Source organism: Denticeps clupeoides, chromosome 17 (assembly GCF_900700375.1).
Source record: "Denticeps clupeoides chromosome 17, fDenClu1.1, whole genome shotgun sequence".
In the NCBI taxonomy this organism is placed as follows: domain Eukaryota; kingdom Metazoa; phylum Chordata; class Actinopteri; order Clupeiformes; family Denticipitidae; genus Denticeps; species Denticeps clupeoides.
The window spans coordinates 12,518,747-12,538,396 of NC_041723.1; the positions used below are offsets into that span (position 1 = coordinate 12,518,747).

The 19,650-nt window shown below is 43.5% G+C and overlaps 1 protein-coding gene across 1 annotated transcript in view; it reads right to left on the minus strand.

The window, feature by feature from the left end:
• Nucleotides 1-18,653, minus strand: part of znf609a (zinc finger protein 609a) — a 72,462-nt gene extending 53,809 nt beyond the window's left edge. The window contains 1 exon segment of the mRNA XM_028958312.1: nt 18,580-18,653. The gene's annotated coding sequence lies outside the window, so the exon portion shown is untranslated.
• Nucleotides 18,654-19,650: the final 997 nt, after the last annotated feature.

Consider the following 19,650-nt stretch of genomic DNA (forward strand, 5'->3'; position numbering starts at 1 on the left):
TGAGGAGGGGGGTCAAAAAAAAAAAAAAAAAAAAAGACATCGACACACAGTCATCTCCACAATAAAACATGGCAACAAAATAAACATGCCTCAGCGCAGATGTTGGTCGCACCCGAGAGCAGCCACCTTGCATCATCACGACAAGTTCCTATCCGTGTGGCAGCAGACGCAACAGGACTTTGATGGAAAGGCAGGGTCAGGTTCTGCCATGTTCTGTGGTTTCCATTTGGCACCGTAAACGTCAGGTGTGGTGCAAATTACTGCCATAGACATTTTATAAGTCTGGGCTTTGGCCGGGTTTCAGGAAACCCAAAAAAACTTTATAAAAGATAGACGCCTGAATTCCCCCCCTTCCCTGCCACCCAGCACAATTCGGATTGTGCAATAAAAGACGGCTGAAATCCCACAAGTGCTTTTAGCCCAACAAAGTAAGTCTTCATCCCATGAGAAAAAAAACGATCCACAGATGGCCGTTCCAGTCTTTCTGAGACCTTTCCACCAATGCAACTCTGCATGGAAGCGAAAAGGCTCATGGAACAGGGCGGGAGATGCTCCCCAAACCTACATTTTTAGAATAACTGAGGAGGAGATGAGGTCTTTCAGAAAGGAAGAAGCAGACACGTGAAAAACAAAAACCAGCTGCTCCACAACCAGGCTACGTAGACCGACTGGCACACAGGGGGAAAGAAAGAAAGAAAGAAAGAAAGAAAAAAAAAAAACGCTAGGGTCTGTGAAGCCAGAGCAAACGTCTTCAATTGCAGAGCACAGCAATGGTCTGACACCAAGATACAGGTGATTCGAGCAGACAACCCCTGCAACGACGCTACGTCTGTGAGGGGAGGACTGAATAGTTATTTAGGCCTCGTCAACACCTTATACTTGCATGCAATGTGGCCTGTGTTTTCATGCCATCCAACAGAAGTATTTAAGGTTTGACTAGGGCCTGGGCGATATGGCAAAACATTTAAATCACAGTATACTTCCTCATATCAAACAAATTTGATTTCTTATTAATTTTTAATCACAACTCATCTGATATTGTTGAAGATACCAGATTTAATAGTTTATTAACATATAAAGGCATAATCGCTGCCCACTTCGGCTCCGTTCTCAGCCATTTCGCTCTTAGCTAGCTTTACGTAGTGAACCACGTCATGTGTAAATGAGTGCGTTGCTTCTGTATTCCAGTGCATCATCAGCCACGACATCCTATTTTTTTTTTTATACTAATAGTGTAACATGAACAAATGTTTCAACCATGTGGCCGTCACAGACACAACCTTATCCTAGAATGGCACACGATATATACGTCAGACGCTAGCTCGTTTGCTCATTCGTAAATCTTTTTGAAGATTATTTGTGTAACCGAACCCAATCAGCTCATGTAAAGCTTGTTTTTACTATGCATTCCTTAAACCAGTCAAGTGATCTCATCCGTTCTCGTTTGAATATGGTAAGCAGCAGAGCCACAACGTAATGGCAGGCAGGCTGGTTCAATAACAGGAGCCGCCAGGGAGAAGTGTACGGTGGAAAGTGTCACCCTCCATCCCGGTGACGAGAATAAATCACAGCGGTTTTCTGCCTCCATGTCAGCACATTATCTCAGCATGACCGGTTCTCATAAAACCCAACAGAAAAATGGGTCAGCGCTTCAAGTGCGACCGGACTGAGGCCCTTGGCGGAACTGCGCAGCGACTCGCCATGAAACGTGAACTAGCAGCTCCTGAAAAGACTTTTGGCAGGCGCCCCGTCTGCGCAATTCAATCGGCCACCCAGTCACATCCACCACCACCTGACCTCGGCACCAAAACAGGTCCTGGGCCAGAAGAGAATTTCATTTTCCATGCAGAGCAGTCCGGCTTCCTGCCAGTGCTGCAATCATTCGCAGAGCGCGCAAGAGCGCCGAGCCCATGCTCTTCTCCACTGTGATCTGTACGTACCTGGGAAGCCTGCTTTTCAATTGGTCAATCATGTGTAATGAAGCTGTCAATTTAACCCCAAAGTGATTGAGTGACGTCAGACTGTAAAGTCGGGGTAAACTGAAGAGCAGCCAGAAATAACAGAAATGGAGAGGACATTTCCACTCTGATCTCTGCGGTGTGGAAACGACACTCATGACGACACAACCATCACATCAAATCACAAGCAGCACTCTTAATTAAATCTCAGTCAGGAGAAGGCAGAACCCCGTAGAAGCGGGGCGCGTCGCTTGGCCGCTGCCACATAGTCCCAACCAGAAATGGAGATCCTCATATTGGGTCCATTCAGCTAACATATAGCAATGGTAAGGGGGTAAAAATTTAACATCTTTACTTTAAAGAGTTCAATAGCATGATTTTAAAAGCACACCTGTATTGTATTGTACCTGTATTGCATGATAAGAAAGTTATTTAGATAAATGCCGTTTCCACCAGTTACAGGGTCTTGGTCTCAGGAAAATAAAACATTGCCCTCAGGTCAGAGCAGAAATTATTTTAACCGCTGATGGTTTATTTGAACAGCGAGACAGAACAATGAAGAAATTAGTATTTTATTATTTTGCAAAATGTGCTTTAGAACGTGGTGGCAAATTGCAGGGGTCAGTTGTTTCTTGTAGTTGGCCAAAAGGTTTTCAAATCTCCTTTTTGCAGATCTCTCCCAAGCCATTAATGGCTGATGTTTGGAACTCGAACCTTCAGCTCCCTCCACAGATTTTGGTTTTAAGGTCTTCAAGACTTGCTATGCTTCTTCTTGAGGCAATACTTTTGTTGTTTTATTGCGTTTGATATCATTATCATGCTGCAATAACCACCAAGAACCCATTTTCAATGCCCTGGTTGATGGAAGGAGGTTCTCACGCATGATTTGACTGTACATGGCCCAATCCATCCTCCCTTTGAGGAGGTGCAGTTATCCTGTCCCCTTGGCAGAAAAGTACGCCCAAAGCATAATGTTTCTAGCTCCATATCTGACTTTGGGGATGGTGATTTTTCAAGTTATAGGCAGCATTCCTCTTCCACCAATCACGGCGAGGTGAGTTGATGCTCAAATTTGTCTCATCTGACAACTCCACTTTCACCCTTTCTTGAGCAGGGGAGCTGACGGAGTGACTGTCATTGCGAAACACTGCAGCACAGCCGGCGGTGACGCAAGGAAACGTGTCCTCTGCATTTAACAACCATCCTTGGCTTCTTTACCCGTGAGGCCAACACTGGCCCACATTGTAGCCCATCTTACCCTAGATCAACAACCCTGTCCCTGACATCATTGGAAAGCTCTTTGGACTTGGCCATGGTGCAGAGATTGGAAGCTGGATAGATAGATTATTTCTGGTGTATTTTATATATAACAATCTTGCTGATTGATCAAATAAATGTTTCATTCATGAAAATGCCAATTAATTTAGCTTTATGAAAATCAGCAGGGGTTCAAATATTTTCTAACAGTAAATGCAATGCAAGGGTCAGGTTTAATGTGATTTAAATGTCATTGGACTTCATCACATTAGGGGTGGGATCATTTTGTTCAAGACATTTAACAATAATGATGACAGTAAAGAAAGAACAAGACCAAAAAAAAGAGCAATTAAATTGAGTCATGGACGTTTAAATGTGAACTTAAAGAAGACATTTAATTCAAAGACAGAAAATATCATTAAGGACACGACAGTGACTCAAACGTTAAAAAGCACAGGGCTCGCTGCACACAACAAGCACTGTCGCCCAAATCCCAGCACTGTGGTGCTAAGCTGTGCCAGCTTCGTCTTTCAGACAAGACGCCTGAAGGAACAAAGCTGGCTGTGGTCCCCGGTCAGAAGGGATGGCTGGAACGCCGCGCCTTCATCCCACTTCAATTACGCCGCGCTATCAGCAAGGTGCCTGTTCTGCTGGAGAAACTGACAAAAACAACACGCTCTTCCCTGAGGGGTGGTGAACACACACACACACACACACACACACACACACACACAGAAGGCATCATCAGCCACCTAGAATATCAATTTCTCACTCCTCACAGATGTTTATGGAGAAAATCTGATCATGCAGGCTACGCAAGTCCAATTAAACAGTTGTTAGTTCCCAGAGAGGTTGAAAGATAATCGGAACAGTCAGTCATCGCTGGAACGACGGACAGAAATCAAACAGAATCAACGTCAGCCGGTGCAGGCACAAAGTGGAGAAACTAAACAAACGGAACAAAACACTGATTATGCCGTCATATGGCGAAAGCTTTCATTCTGAAAGATTTAAAAAACAAAGAGAACCAGGAAAAAAAAAAAAAAAAAAAAAAAAAAAAAGTCCTCTATCAAAACAGCATGCTAACAGCACCGAGCCGAAAACCTCTAATTAAATCAGAATTGTCACGCTCTTCAGATCACTGCCAGGCTCTTGCAGGCCCTCTTTGAGGAAAATACATTTTGAGCCGAGAGTAAAAGCAGGCATTTCCAAAAAGACGGGAGAGAGGAAAAAAGAGAGAGAAAAAGACCACCCTGTCAGGCCAAGAGCTTTTGACAGAATGCAAGAAAACAGCAGTAACCTTAAGAGGAGCTGAGGGTTCTTGGTAGGAACGCTGCGATGCCCGCTCCTTCGGGCCACCTAAACACTGGCTTCACTGTAGCCGTAACCTTTCTGACACTATTTCCACCAAGTTTATTGAGGTCGGTAGAGTTGCCTGTGGGCCTGTTTACGTCTAAATTTATTCAAAACTATATTCATTTATTTTATTATACCACCATTTTTTTTTAGCTATATCTGTGCAAAAAAAAAAAAAAAAAAAAAAGTGCAACCCCCAAAAAACTAGAGAGTATATTTCAATAGTAGCAATCCCAAAATTAGTCAAGACATATTGTGCCTATGGTTACAACATTAGGCGCTTTCAGAACACCATTATAGGAAGCAGCCACCTAGGGAGCTCCCCCAGGAACTCATTTCCCTCCTAGGGTTGCTTTTCTGCTTGCAGTGGGAACTGTGAAGTGATGAAAGCCGCCCTACAGAGACTTCATTTAAGCGTGCCATGCAACGACGTCAACAGCAAATTTGTGATTATGTCTAAGTATGGACGTCCCGCTTTTACACAGCTTTTTAAATATGCTGCCAGTGGAATTGTTATGTAACTCACATAGCACAGCAGGCAAAAAGCAACAGTTATGTACAGTAATAGTACAGTAATAGTAAAACATTTAGTAAATAGTAAATTGAATTGGTAATGTGGGAATATTCCCACAGATTGTCTTGCTAGAAACAAGCACCATAAATTGGATTTCAGACTTAACATATAACCCTGTTGGATGAATAAAGAACAGTTTGTGTCCGTAAATCAGTAGCTTAAAAAGTTCACAACAACTTGAGGTGGTTTCAAACTAAGGACCACACAATCACAAGACAGATTCCAAACACGTTCTGACAGGATGCATAATCGGCGATTCTCTACCAGATCACGTGTCGACGGCACTTCTACAGGGATGTGGATGGATGGCATCAGATTTTGGAAAGTGTGCTGCTAGAAATTCATTATGAATTATATTTTTTGCAGAGGTTGCTGTACCGAGCTGAACTGCATCAGTGGCGTTGGCTCGGTCAGCACGCTTCAGGTCAGTTTCCCGTTCATGGATTAAGCCTTGTTCTAGACTGAAAGTGTTTTGAAATGGAGAACATCATTAAAAGGGGAAGTGAACGTGAAGTGATTGTGAAACACTGCAGCACAGCACGCGGTGACACAATGAAATGTGTCCTCTGCTTTTAACCATCACCCTTGGTGAGCAGTGGGCAGCCATGACAGACGCCCGGGGAGCAGCGTGTGGGGACGGTTCTTTGCTCAGCGGCACCTTAGTGGCACCGTGGCGGTTCGAAATTCGAACCTGCAACCTTCAGATTACGGGTCCGTTTCCTTACTGCTAGGCAAACACTTTTTTCCCAATGACTTATGAATCCAATACACGATTTTATCCTCTTGGGGTTAAATATTTGCACAAAAGACTAAAGAGGACCTGCAAGAGAACAGTCATGAAAACTCATTCGTTCTTTTAACATAAAGAAAAGACAGACATTAGACATTTTAAATGTCACAAACTATAAAAACCAACAACAATAAAAGTAAAACTAGGGCAGAACATGGCTAGTGCCAAGAAACACATTTCTGGCACAGAAAGTCTGAAGACTGACTGAATAAAGCACTCGCATCTTACTCAAAATGATGGAGTTCATATCTCAGCTATTCATTTTTGAGCTAATCAGCTCAAGCAAATCCACATTTCTGAAGCGCTTAAGTAGTTTCACGGAGAAGCGCTACACCAGAATGCTCGATTACAAGAGCATCACACGAGAGAGCTGCAAACACTGCGGCCACGAGTGAACCTCGCCTCTTTTCTTTTCCTTATTTACCATGCAAAGCGGCGCAGAAATAATGAGTGGAGACGAGCGGTGCCATGCGAAACCCGCGGTGTGTCAGATGAAGCCCGGCCATTGGTGGCATCATTATAATGCATCTGCGGCACGGACCCTCTGATCTGAACATCAAATGGTTTCCAGCGTTTCGGGGAGGGGGGATTATGACTTGATCAGCAGCGAATCCAAGCAGATCTGCAAACAATCGGCTTCACTCAAAACACAGCCCTGCTTTTATTAGAGGGCACACGGACCAAAATTAATCCACTGTGAGCGCACACAGCAATTCTGAGCGTTTGGTGGGCAATTAGCGAGAAAGAGACATGTTGAGTGGGGAGGGGAAGCCTTTTAAATAAATGGAAAATATTTCTGCACGCTTTGCTTGGTCTTCTGCGAATGTCTACATGTCAGCGTCTTGAGCTCAAACCAAAAATCTAAGACATTTTCCAGTCCTTACAAAACAAAATATCCACATGAATCGTTTGAGAGACGCATTGCAGCCTTGTTTGTAGTGTAATGGTTTTTTACTCCAGACCGTGCAAGGAGAAGACCTCGCCTGTCATTCACAGGCAAATCGACAGATTTTTGCACCATTTTACCAAGACCCGAAACAAACAAATCGAATGTTCTAGGACAGAAAACCTATTCAGTCAACACAATGCCGCAAACGAGCAATTCTTTAAAAGGAATAATGGATAAGACTAAAAACACCCCCCCCCCCCAGTCCATGTTCGGGCTACCTGCACTATATGCACCATATACACAGATCAGCGAGTAGACAGGATTAGGCGAGATACTCCAGGCTTACAGACCCCCGCCACCTCCAAGATCCGTCTGCACGGCGTAAAGCCCTCAGCTCTGGGGCGGTGGGGGCAGGGCTGCCTTGGGTGTTTGTGTCTGGTGGGGGAGGAGAAGCCCTTGCTCGGCTGAATGGTGTTTCCACTGAATACATTCCTTATGCCGGCAGGACAATGCTGTGATAAAGGCTGAGGGTAATGACAATAAGGGCCGGGGTTAACTTAAAGGGGAGGGCTGACAAAAAAAGCCGGCTGGCTGAATGAGCTGAACAGCAGCATTCATTCAGGGCGGAGGGGAGGGGAGGGGAAAAATGGTTTGTTAGCCTTGAGACAAAATGGCTCAAGATAAGATTCATATCTTCACGCAGGCTTCACCCTGCAGTTTTGCTGTGATGCAATGCTTAGCTTATCACAGCCAATCGTAAAGCTGTGATTAAACAAACATATCAAGGTTTCTTTTCCTGGACAAAAACAGGTCATGGACGAAAGTAATTTGGTAAATAATTTGAGAACCAAAGGAGAGCAATGTATCCGTCTGAAGACAAGTGGATTCTGCACAAGCGAGAGATTGTAAATGGATTACATTGACTAATGAGGATTTAGAAATGTTATCAGTGTTGTCTGGGTAAAACCTATAGGATTTTCTTTGTACTGTAACACGGACCAGTGAGAACACCAGCTTCCAGTCCCTCGTTGCACACAACGAAAGAAATTGTACAAAAGCAATAAATCCTTTGGAGGAATTTTAACTGTTAGATTGTAGATCTTTTTTTAAACTGAAGTCAGCCAGAGCTCTCTGAACGTTACTGTGGATTTAAAGCAGCAGTAAGACTCATAACCCTTCAAAAGTTCACAACTTCCTTGGACCGCTGCTCTTGGTCGGTACTAACCAGGAACACCACACAACACCTCCCGTTCGGTGAGTGCTCTGGCCCTACTGGGATGCTTTTCAGGATCACAGTTTTAGCTTGCCATAGATTCACTTGCTATTGCCAACCACTGTAACAAGATAAATCAGCATAATTCACATCCCCTGTGAACAGAACACTGGTGTAATGGATTAAAAGTATAATACGCCTCTATTTTCCATAAAAGCTGACTGCAAAAAAAAAAAAAAAAGTGCAAACAAAACATGGAGGTCACAGTGTTCTGTGTGAACAGCTATAAGATCACTGCATTCAGACAGAAGCTATCAACCTTTATGGTTCTAACGCCTGTGGTAGGATGAACCCTGAAGCTATTACAATCCTTGACAAACGTACAGATGGCCTGTGAAGGTCGTCAATGCAGAGCTGCCGACGCGTCCTTACAGTGAGAAGACCTTTATGCAGGGTACAACAAACCCCAGGCCTATAGACAGAATTAGCACATTTCTGCACAATGGGCCATTTAGCACTTTGAGCTGGAGAACTTCCTGCAGCTGTGATGTGAACATGACCCTGCCTACTTTGTGGATTTATTACTTTACTACACTTTACTACAATCGAAGAAATGTTCCCTTCTGCCTTTAACACAAGAATAATCGACTGCATGTTTTACAGTAAAAGTAACATATCTAAGAAAACGAAAAACGAATTACACAAACGTCATGCTGATTTGGCCATTTGTGACGTTTGGTGCCTTGAGACACAGACAGACATGCTTTTCAATTGCTTAAAAAGCCTTACACTTATCTAAGGCTATGAACCTCTTCACATGGTTCAGATAAGCAGTCGGCCTACAAAAGGCTCATTAAGGGCATTCAAGAGAAACTAAAGCCACATGAAAATCAAAAGCAGATCCCCTACAGTAATAATAAGTGACACTGTGTCATGCTATTAAAATGCATTAGCTACAAATAAATAAATAAACAAATAAATGACACAAATTGAAGAATGAACTTCATTTAATAATGATTACAACAATTAGGCTTGTTGTGAATATGACATTTAAGATCCACTTCCATAGAAGGCCTAACAAAATATTATCTGCAAAAACAACCTCTGAAGAAGAAAGGGGAGACTGTTTTTTTAACAACAGTGTGAATAAATGAAACGTACCCCCAAGATAAATAAATCCTTTGCCTTGAACATCTGGACATGGCCTTCAAAACCATCTCAAAAGCATCCAACTGCCTTTTAAGCACATAGAGCCAGCGAGACCCTGTTAAGAGATTAAACGCACTAGTTCACACCTCTCTGGCCTCACAACGCTACAGAAAGCAAAATATATATATTTCATGTCTCAACCCCCCCCCCCCAAAAAAAAAAAGAACACAGCCAAAAGCAAACTCTGTGGAGGTCTGTGCTTTTCCTGGCAAAGGAACATTACAGTCAGATAAACAATTTATCATCCTCAACCCAAGAGAGTGAAAACTCAACTCATTTGCATTCTTTTTGCTGTCACATTTCTGGTTTATGATTCCTTTGACAGTTCCTTAAACATCAAAACATTTCATGTGAACCAGTTAAACATAAAACAGAAAGCGGTGAGAAATTACATTTTGTGGTGATTTAAAACACTGGCACGATCCTCCACCTTCCAGCACTAACTAGATTCTAAAATGCAGACTTTCTTCTCATAATACACTGGTATGCCGATTTCTCACATTGATAAAATGAAATCATTTTAAATCCCATTCATAGTACGTCCTCTCAGCTTTTTAACAAATCACCGTGCAAGTCTAAAAATGGGCCGACCACATTGGTAGGTGTGTCCACTGTCTGTTCAGTTTCTTTTTGGCCATGTTGGAGCTCTATACAAACAATGCAACGGTAGTAGTTTTTTTATTGCTCCGAGATCCGAACAACGACTGACTAGATCCAGCCTCCCACAGGGGACGAGGGGGGGAAATGGATTAGCATTTTGTATTTTGGAATAGTCCGTTGTATTTTGGCCATAAAATCGTGAGAAAATCTGCTTCGTTAAGAAATTCTTGCACCTCTTTATTTTGCACTAAAACAAGTGGAAACACCACTTTGCCCTCATCGTCTCCCAGATGGGCTGTACCACCCTGTCTGCTGTCACTTCACTGTCGGACGTGGGAATGGGTTCAGGAATGGGTCAGTAAAAACTCCTGAGTCGGGGAGCAGCGGCAGCTCTCCAACAACTCAATTTAAATGACTTCGAACTGAAAGCTAAATGAAAGGAGATGGCAGGTGCCAAATCCTGCGCAACTTACCCAGAGCACGGCTGTTAATGCATGCTCGAGCTCGGGCTAATCTAAGGAAAAATAATGCTCAGAGGACATGCATTTTCCCATTTACTCAGTCAGAGACTAATAACGGCGGAAAAAATTGCCTCGGCATACCGAGCGGACCGCTTCCAGTCCCAGGTATCATTTCTGCTGTGGTTCTAACCTGAGTCACGTGACACTAAAACACCATCATTAGCATGATAAAAAGTGTTGGTCATTGTGAGACTACAGCACACGATGTTCAAAGAAAGTGTGTCATTTAGACAATATAATACATCGAAAATGTTTATAATAAAATTTTACCAATTCACTTATTGCCAATATATCACAATTGTTGGCTGCCACCAAATGTACATCTTATCCACACCTTACTGAATCTATATAGACTGCACCAAATCAGTTGAGGGGTCATTTATTGGCAATGGACAACAAGGGAGTACCGAACTCAACAATAGTGTCAGACGATTTGATAAAGAAAGTGAGTGAACAACTCATTTCGATTCGAAGTGCAGGGATGAGGCAAAGCCAAGAAAACGCTCAACCAAACTCTAACCAGAAGACACAAAAGGTTGCAATCTAAAAGCTCTTCAAAAGATGGAAGCTCCTTGACTGCACATTTACACAAAGGCCGTTCTGACTGGTGGGCGATAAATAAACGCGTTTCCCCTGTAGCGCCTTGAGCTCAATGCCAACCGTGTGCCGAGAGCCTTCAGAAAGTGCAGCGCGTGCAGCTGGCAGATTCATCTCAGCCTCCCCCATTCTGCTATGCGGGGGAATGAATTATTGGTTGTACTTCAAGAGAAAAGAATCCACAAAAGGACACATCCAGATATAGAGGGGCAAAAAAAAACACATCCCAGAGATAAACAGGCTGGAATTCGCCAATGGATAAATATACAAGAAAAGTAGTGACAAGTGAGCCACTGTGAAAAACAGCCCCCAAAAGGATACTACAGATGGACAAAACCACGATACTGTCACAGTATTGTATTCAAATACGTCTCCGCCATATGCGTTAAGCAACGAACCACAGAACGCGGGGGATATATCGAACGCGCAGTATGGGGAACGTGGTCTGGTGATTTGAGTGTTTCTCTCACCCGTGTGTCTTAACACCAGCATTGCATTAGACCTCTAATATTACACTGGCTACACACAGAAATCCTATACTGCAGAATCGATAGCGAAGACGTTTTCCTCCAACCCACTGACATATTTCAAAAAGACGGGCTTCGATTTCAAAATCAATACTTCTGTTTGATCTTTAATACTGTTAAAGTGCTGGGTAACTTTGGGAAGGGTTTGCATCCGCTGCTTGGTACGCAGATTAAAAGGCTGCTGCTTCACGAATCCTACTACAGGGACACAGTTGGAACTGGTTGACAAGAGATTTGGCCAACCTCAACCATCTGGATTTGATTAGTGCCTGAAGTGCATGCAGAAACCATTTAAACTGCGTACTGAATACAGCGAGAAGTGATTTGTGCTCTCATCAGGGTGCAAGCATGCCATGAAGATCGGATTTTGCTTTTCTGAGCTAAAGATGCACTTGAAGAAAAGACACACGGGGTTAAACACACATTTCGGTTCTTGAGGCATCTCATTCAAATGTGGCACTCAAGGCTGCAGCAACAACACAGATATCATACAATGCATTACAAAAGCCATGCTGGACAAGATATATACAATGTTAGGCCATCAAATCTCAGCAAAACTAGCTAGGACACTTGTCTTGCATCTTGACTCTCTGTATGAAATGCTTTATGGTGTCTGTTTTTGCTGATGAAACTGACAGCACAAAGCGATCAGCACACACATTTTGCTTCTAGTCCCTGTACTGCGTGAGAATATGTGTACACTTACTCTGAAAACTTAAAATCCCCTTTGCGAACAGAATAAAGTCATAATAAAGCCATGAATCATCCTCATAAAAAATGAATCACAATGCAGCCTTTTCACTCTTGACTGTGTAAGCGGCTGGAGCGATAAGCCTGCCTAAGCTTGTGAAAGAAGAAGAAAAAAAAAAGTGCAGGAAAGCAGGGGGGGTGAAGACACACAAGAAACAGGGTACACTATCTATTAACTAGTAATGGCAAAATTAGCACAAGAAAGTGACTGGCTTCGCTGAGCTCCATCAGCAGTGAAGCACTTGCCCTTTCAGAGATCCCATGCAGTCCCCCCGAGCACATAAATCCTATCTGGTTTGTCATCAGTTGGTATGCAGCCAGTGGATCATTTCAATGCAACTGACACCATGTGAAGAAACGCTACCAGCAGCGCTGTCAAGCCTTTCAAATGGTTGTAGGGGCACGGGGGGGTGGGGGAAGGGGACAAAACTCATTTCCATTCACCTACATAATGTGTTTTTCTGTGACAGGCGGGTGTAAAAGAGGCAGCCCGAATGAGTCCCGGGAGGATTAGGAAATAAAGTGTTTAGAGTAGAAATGTCCTGTTTTCGTCTCCATGACATTCAACAATACGAAAAAAAGGGTAGACTGGGACATCATTTCCAACAACCCCCTTCCTTGAGGGCTGCCATTCTCGACTTGGCTTAATTAGGATCAGGTAATCGTTAACAACTGATAGATCTCAATGGCGGCCTGGAAGAAGAATATATGAAGAAACGGAGCAAGGTAGAGAAAAAAATGGATGCAGGGGCAACAGGAGCATGACTGAGAACCACCGATACCACAAAAATTCTCCAAAGTAGACATGAGCCAGGGGCAAAATCCCCTCAAATCTTCACTGACCTGAACTCAAGAGTCAACCGAATTAAAGATTCAAAGATTCAGAGTTAATGGTCATATGTAGAGTAGAAATGAGCATTCCTCTGTGCAATAAAATTCTTTTTTTTTTTTCTATCCACACAATGCCAAACGTTTAAATATAATAGAAGTAGAAGTAAAAAAGCTTAATTATATAGTCTTCATCACGTGACAAACCCTATGGCACAGGAAACGGATCAGGCTTTCACAGGGATAATACGGCCGACCGTTTACACCATATGGGACGGGGCAACCTTCTGCTGAAAGGATCATGTTACTGTAGCTTTACATGCCACATTTATCTGAACAAGAGTTTTTCATAAGCCTGCACGATTATAACGAATGTGAGAAATGCCCCTCCGAAAGATCGCACTTCCACAAAATCCCCCGTATTACAGACGACTGTTTGGGGGATTTTGGTAAGAAAAAAAAAACCCACCACACTTATTCCTCTAACTGCAGCTTGTTGCAAGGCATATTGTTACATTTCGTGATTGTCAAAACCGCTGTGCACCAGGCGGCCCTGGATTACAAATACCATCCTGACATGGAGAACCTCCTCAATCTCCTCGAGCAAGACAAACTGAAATCCAGACCACCGCTCTTCCGACCCCCTAAGTGTTCCTCTCTTTATCTGTGCCTATACCGAGGGAGGACATGGTCATACAGCCGGGGACAAATGCTTTTTTTTGTGGTCATGCTATCATTTTGAACCTGTATAGACACTGCATCCTTCTGCAGGCCGTTGGGACTTCACGCAAACGAAATACAATCATTTTAACTACTGAAAAATAAAGAGTGAGGGTGTTGGCAGCAACTTCACACATCGTAACTGGACTTTTAATGAATAGGCATGATCAATATAAGCAACTTGGCATGGAATTAGCAGACATTTTAACAGAGTTCAGTGTGCCATAACTTCTGTTTTAATGCAACTTATTCAGTAGAGGCCTAAGGTACGCAGTGTTACATTCTGCACCATATTTTACTGCCGTGAGATGAGCTGAACAGGCCCCTCAGTTAATCTAAAAACCAAACGCATCCACTGAAATTCCTGCTCTGTTCCAGAGAAAGAAAGAAAGAAAGAAAGAAAAAAAAAAAAAAACACACACAACACGACGACAACTCAATTTGGGGTACTTCAGTCTAGCACTAGCCCAAACCCCCAAAACGCAAGCTGACCGCATTCATTACAAAGTAAGAACGGACTGTGCGCATGCCAATTGAAAGACGGTGTTAATGAGACCTCCAGCGAGGAGAAGAGCTGCTGTAAAGGAGTCAGGCTACGCCGGCCTCACCAGCGATACGGCGCAGTTGAAGTGTATCTCCTCTTTCACAGAGATAGCATCTAATGAAAAGCGAGCCTCAATAGAAGGGCTAATAATAATGTGTCCCCAATAAAGAGAGATTTGTTTGGGCCAAACGACTGAGGATTAAAGAAGCTGCTTGATAGCACGTCGCTCCTCTGGTTCAGCTTCATTCTGTCGGGTTCAAAGGAACGGCCGTGTGATCCCTGGCAGCGATAGAGGGGCTGCAGAATGTCGCGGGGCTGAAGGGCAAGGAGCAGTCGGGCTTTCTCTTAACAGCCTACTGGCTTTCCTTGAAACAGACTTGCTGCGAGAGGCTCTTTCGGGGTCTTTTGAGGGTAGTGCCAACATAAATCCCATTCTTTCATTACCCTATTTATCCTGCCTTCTAAATCAAATTCAATGTGCTGTGACTAATGCATCAAAAGAGACAAAAGCCCGCATTGCTATTTGTCTAGCAGCTCTTACTCTAGGTAAATTGAACAGGAAAGGGATATCTGGATCTGCAATCTTCCCGCCTCATTCAGCGGCAGCGATTCAGAGGAGCCTGTGAAAAGCGAGGAACTGCCTGGCAGGACCGGAGAGGCGAATGCAGACGCTGTAAGTAAATCACTGCTCTCAGGCTGCCAGTGCTTTATAGACCACCCTAAATTCAGAGGCATCAGCAGCGCTTGCACGGCTCTACCTTTATTAACGGGTATGAAGGGCATTTCAAGCCCTGCTCTTTAAATGTAGACAATTATACACCCCCACATTCTTTTATTCCATTTGTCGATGAATACCGAATTACACACACAGAGAACCAAACCAGGATATGAAGCCCCCACATTATCAAGAAAGGGGTAGTAAGCTGAAATTCACAAGAAGAGCCATCCTGACGCACCCAAAAACACTTAAACCGCCAAACACCCCCCAAGGTTCGGTTCCATTTCAGATGAACAAAAGCGAGGAGTGTGGAGAGAGGGGCTGACGAAAGAGGCATCTGGAGAAAACAGATAACACACCACTGGTGACAATACTGCAGGAGCCCCACAAACCCTCGACGTTGATGGCCTTTCTGCCGCGACTGCCGAACAAAGCGGTCAGAAATTTCAATGCCTGCAGTAAGAGCTGAACCGTCAAACAGATCACCAAACCAACCTGATGACCGGGAAAGGCAAAGTCGTGAGCAATCACCTACATGACACCAAGCAAAATTGAGTAGATCAGTGGTTCAGATGATATTAAGTAGGATGAGACGAGACCGGCTACTAACAACTGATCGTTTTAACCAACTAATTAGAAGGAGCGACCTCTGCAAACTAATCAGGAGAGTGGTGCATAGCTCCTTACCAAAACCAGTAATCAAAACCGTTAAAGCCCCTTTCAGATTTGGGAGATTTACAATTGTGACTCGAGCCCTTTTTAATCAATTGTGAAAGTCCCCATAAAAAGTACACCATGAGCTTAATACAGATTTACTCGCCACGGCTCTACCTAACGCTGAAAAGCCTGCACCAGCGTGATCCAAAGAACCTTGTACTGAACAAAGATCCCATGGAGGAAGAACATATGCTGGAGCACGGGAGAAAACAAACAGCCTGTGACCTTAATTCTCAATTTGGACCAGTGAAGGGCAGTCTTTGCTATTAAGGGCCTGAGAACACATGCACAGTCACAGTCGTAATTATTTTTGGGATGGCAAAGAAATATTTTCCCTACTGTACTTCACAATCATATTAGAACTGTAATATTAGCTATTGTAGTATTTTGATTAAGTAAACAGAGCTGAGTAAAGCAATCTCTCTCCAAATCAACAGGAACATATTGGGAGGCTGTAGAGCTTTCTGGAGAGGAGAATAAAACAGACCACCTTGTTTGTTGTTGGTCTGACAAGGAGTCAAATATATTAGGCTTTAAAACGACTGACCCATGCTCCCTATAATCTGCGAAGAGCACTCAAAATTCATCAATGTCCACTTAAAAAAAAAAAAAAAAAACACAGAGGGAGGGGGTCCAGCCAACAGACCAAAGTGGCCACTGTCCAACAAAGGACTTTACTCTGAGACCCAGTGGGCCGCCATGACATCTAGTACTCTACTCAATATTATTTGATGAATATTGTGTTATATAATGATAAATGGTGAACGTAAACATGCATATTTATCAAGAAAGGGTACAAAAAGTTGAGGCTGGTGAGTCTTTGAAGTGCGAAAATGAAAATGAATGTTGAGGCTACTACGAGATCAAAATCAGCTCTTTTAGGAAAGTACCAGGAAAATTACTCTCAAACTACTTTTAAACACCAAATAGTTTAATTGTTCCAGCTCCAGATATGATGCTCATCACTACTGCTGCCACAAATAGCACAAAAATTGGCATCGAGAAGAACGAAATTGAGAGGGCAATTCTTTAAATCACATCATGCCAAGTTGTGCCTCAATGTGCCAAGAATAATCAAAATCTACAGGGGTACTGCTAATGCAATATGCTTAGTGTACTAATAGACAAATATATTTGCATTGCCACAAACATGTAATTCTAGTGTCTCTGGCATATAATTGCAATTTAGTACCGTTTAGGTCTTTTTACCGTTCATTTCACCAGTATTTTAGTGCAAGTATAAAAATTATATTTATGTTTGCCCTTTTGGTTTCTTAACAGGATTTTCGGTAAATGTTATGTTACTTGAATTTCTGGTATATTAGGAGTCGTAAGGGCTAATGCATTTCTGTTTACAGATGAAAATAGATTTTTATGTAGCGATAGATAATAACGCTCAGGCCTAACTGACATAAAACAGCTTTTAAACACACGGCATTAATTTATATTGGTCCGGTAGTCAAAACGTACATTAAAAAAAAAACACAATTGTTAAAGCATCAGGTCTCGACCCATTATGAATACGTGTCTGTATTTGGACATTGTTTCCATGCACTGTGTTTTAATGAACGTTAATTACGTAAACGTGAATAACGCGTCATTTGGCCATAGCTAGCCACCATGAGTGCACGCCGGTGATTCGCTGCCAAAAATAAAATTAAAAAAATGTTGTGTATTATAGGCCCTTTATGTATTTTAAGTTCAGGCGTTCGTAAACCGGGGAAACACGGACGCTCTAACGATCCGATAATCGCGGTCACTCGGGTCACGAACGTTATTAACACGTGCAACGGTGTCAAGCAGGCTGGGCGCTGCAACAAAACCTATAAAAAATCCACGTGTTTATAGGACCAGTATAAGAGTTGGAAAGTAATATGATGATGGTGGTTATTCAGCGAGCCAAACGTCGGGGCTCCATGACCCGCAGCGCGGCGCGTTTTGCTCACAATGGCCGGAGCTGTTGGAACTTGCCCGGGAAGGCACTGCTGCAACAGCCTCGCCGAGGGGCCTTTAGCCACCCAGCAGCTTACGTTACCTCAACCGACAACAATAGACGAAAAGTCGCCCCGGCGGCCCTTCATCACGGGCCACGGAGGACGCGAACGGGCCAGCGCCAGAGCGGGACATCTGATCTCCAGCCCAGCCACCTAAAAGAGCCGCTCGCCCCGAACCCCCCCCCCCGACCGCCATAAACACCGGATTCCTGGCGAGGGTGGCTAGCTAATCAGCTAACACCATCTTACGGTGGGAAGCTAAGTGGCTAGCCACAGACGAGCTACCAGCAAGGGCACAGAGAAAACAGACCGGGCAGCCTGACAAACGGCGGGTCTCCCCGACAGCACGGGCACCTCGTGTGGGCCGGATAATAAGACCCTGCTCTGGCAAAAATGTCTTTCCGTGGCGAAAAAAACCCACATCATAAATATCGATATATTTTTTAAAAACACACCCTGGCAAAGGCACATTTGCCTTAATCGTTTCGTTAAATTAGCTGCAAACGTAGAATGCCCCCCAACAAAAAATGACGATAATAATACACAGAATCGTGGGCTAAATGTAATCGGTGTTTACGTTAAAAAATGGACTTCTGAGCTTCCCAAACAAAGGGGATTTCAGCATGGCAAAGGGCGAAGACAATCGCTTGACAAACTAAATTGTTAGCTTGCGTGCTCGCTAGCCGTGGTGCTAACGTCGCTTTGACTGGAAGCTAACGAGGATTAGCCCCAACTAGCCTCTGGAATTTCTTTACATTTTTTTAAGTGCAGAGGATTCCTCCACTAACTTTACACCGTATAAGATGCCGCCACTTACTCCACTTGCAGACCTCGGTCCGACGGGGGAGGTTTTTAGGTACACTCCATAGATCCAAATAGTGGAGGTTAAATTTGCCGGGGAAGAAAAAAAAAAAAAACGAGCCCCCCAAAAAATAAAAAAAAAATTCTGCCGATCCACGCAGACAAATCAATCAACGTGCTCCCGAGAAATCCAACAGCAAGGGCAGAGGGAAAAGCCAATTCAATGGAGCGCAGCCATCGCGCGTTAGGATCCCGTTGAAAATGGAACAAACACCGGCTGCGTGAGGCAATGCATGTTCAGTTTCGAGCCTGGGGGGTGAAATAACGTGCGCCTCTCCGGTCTTCCGTGCAGTAAATCCCGATATTCGGCTAGTTTCCACGCCGGCCTGAGTCCTCGCCTTGCTTTCGCTGAAACTCTAATACATCTTAATGGCTGTTTGCATCTCTCAATGCTGGGAGATTGATACAATGTAACCAACAAGCAGAACGGGCTGCTGGCAAGACCCGGAGAGGCGAGTCCACTCGGAGCGAACTGGCGTGAAAGGAAGCGCAGGGACCGTTCAAAAAAACAGGAACTGGATTTTTTTTCTCTCCCTAGCGGATCGTGGGAGTCAGCAGTCAATGTGTTAATGTGGTCTCTTCTTTTGCTAGAATAGTAGGCCATTCAAGATCCATTACTCAACATGATCGGAGTCAACAATGTCCCTTATCCTATAATCTTCGGTCATTACCATCTTTATTTGGCAGGACCTGGGAAGTATGATTTATGATTGTTTTTCGGTTAAGATATTTCAATTTCACTGTTAATGACATTCTGATTGCTTGTTTATCACCATATATTGTGCTGCGTCTTCTGTTAGAGGTGCCATATACTAATTTGAGACTATAATTAGACAGATACTAAGATCTAAAATATGGCAATAAATGTATTGTTGGGAACTGGTAAGAATGTGCAGAATCAGGTGATAAGTAAATGCCACTTGATGTGATACATTTCAACCAGTGCATGATGTGGGATCATGCGTGTTCCGGTCATGATTCTGTTGGGATTTGTCCCACTATATTCCCTTTTCATTTCGCATGTTTA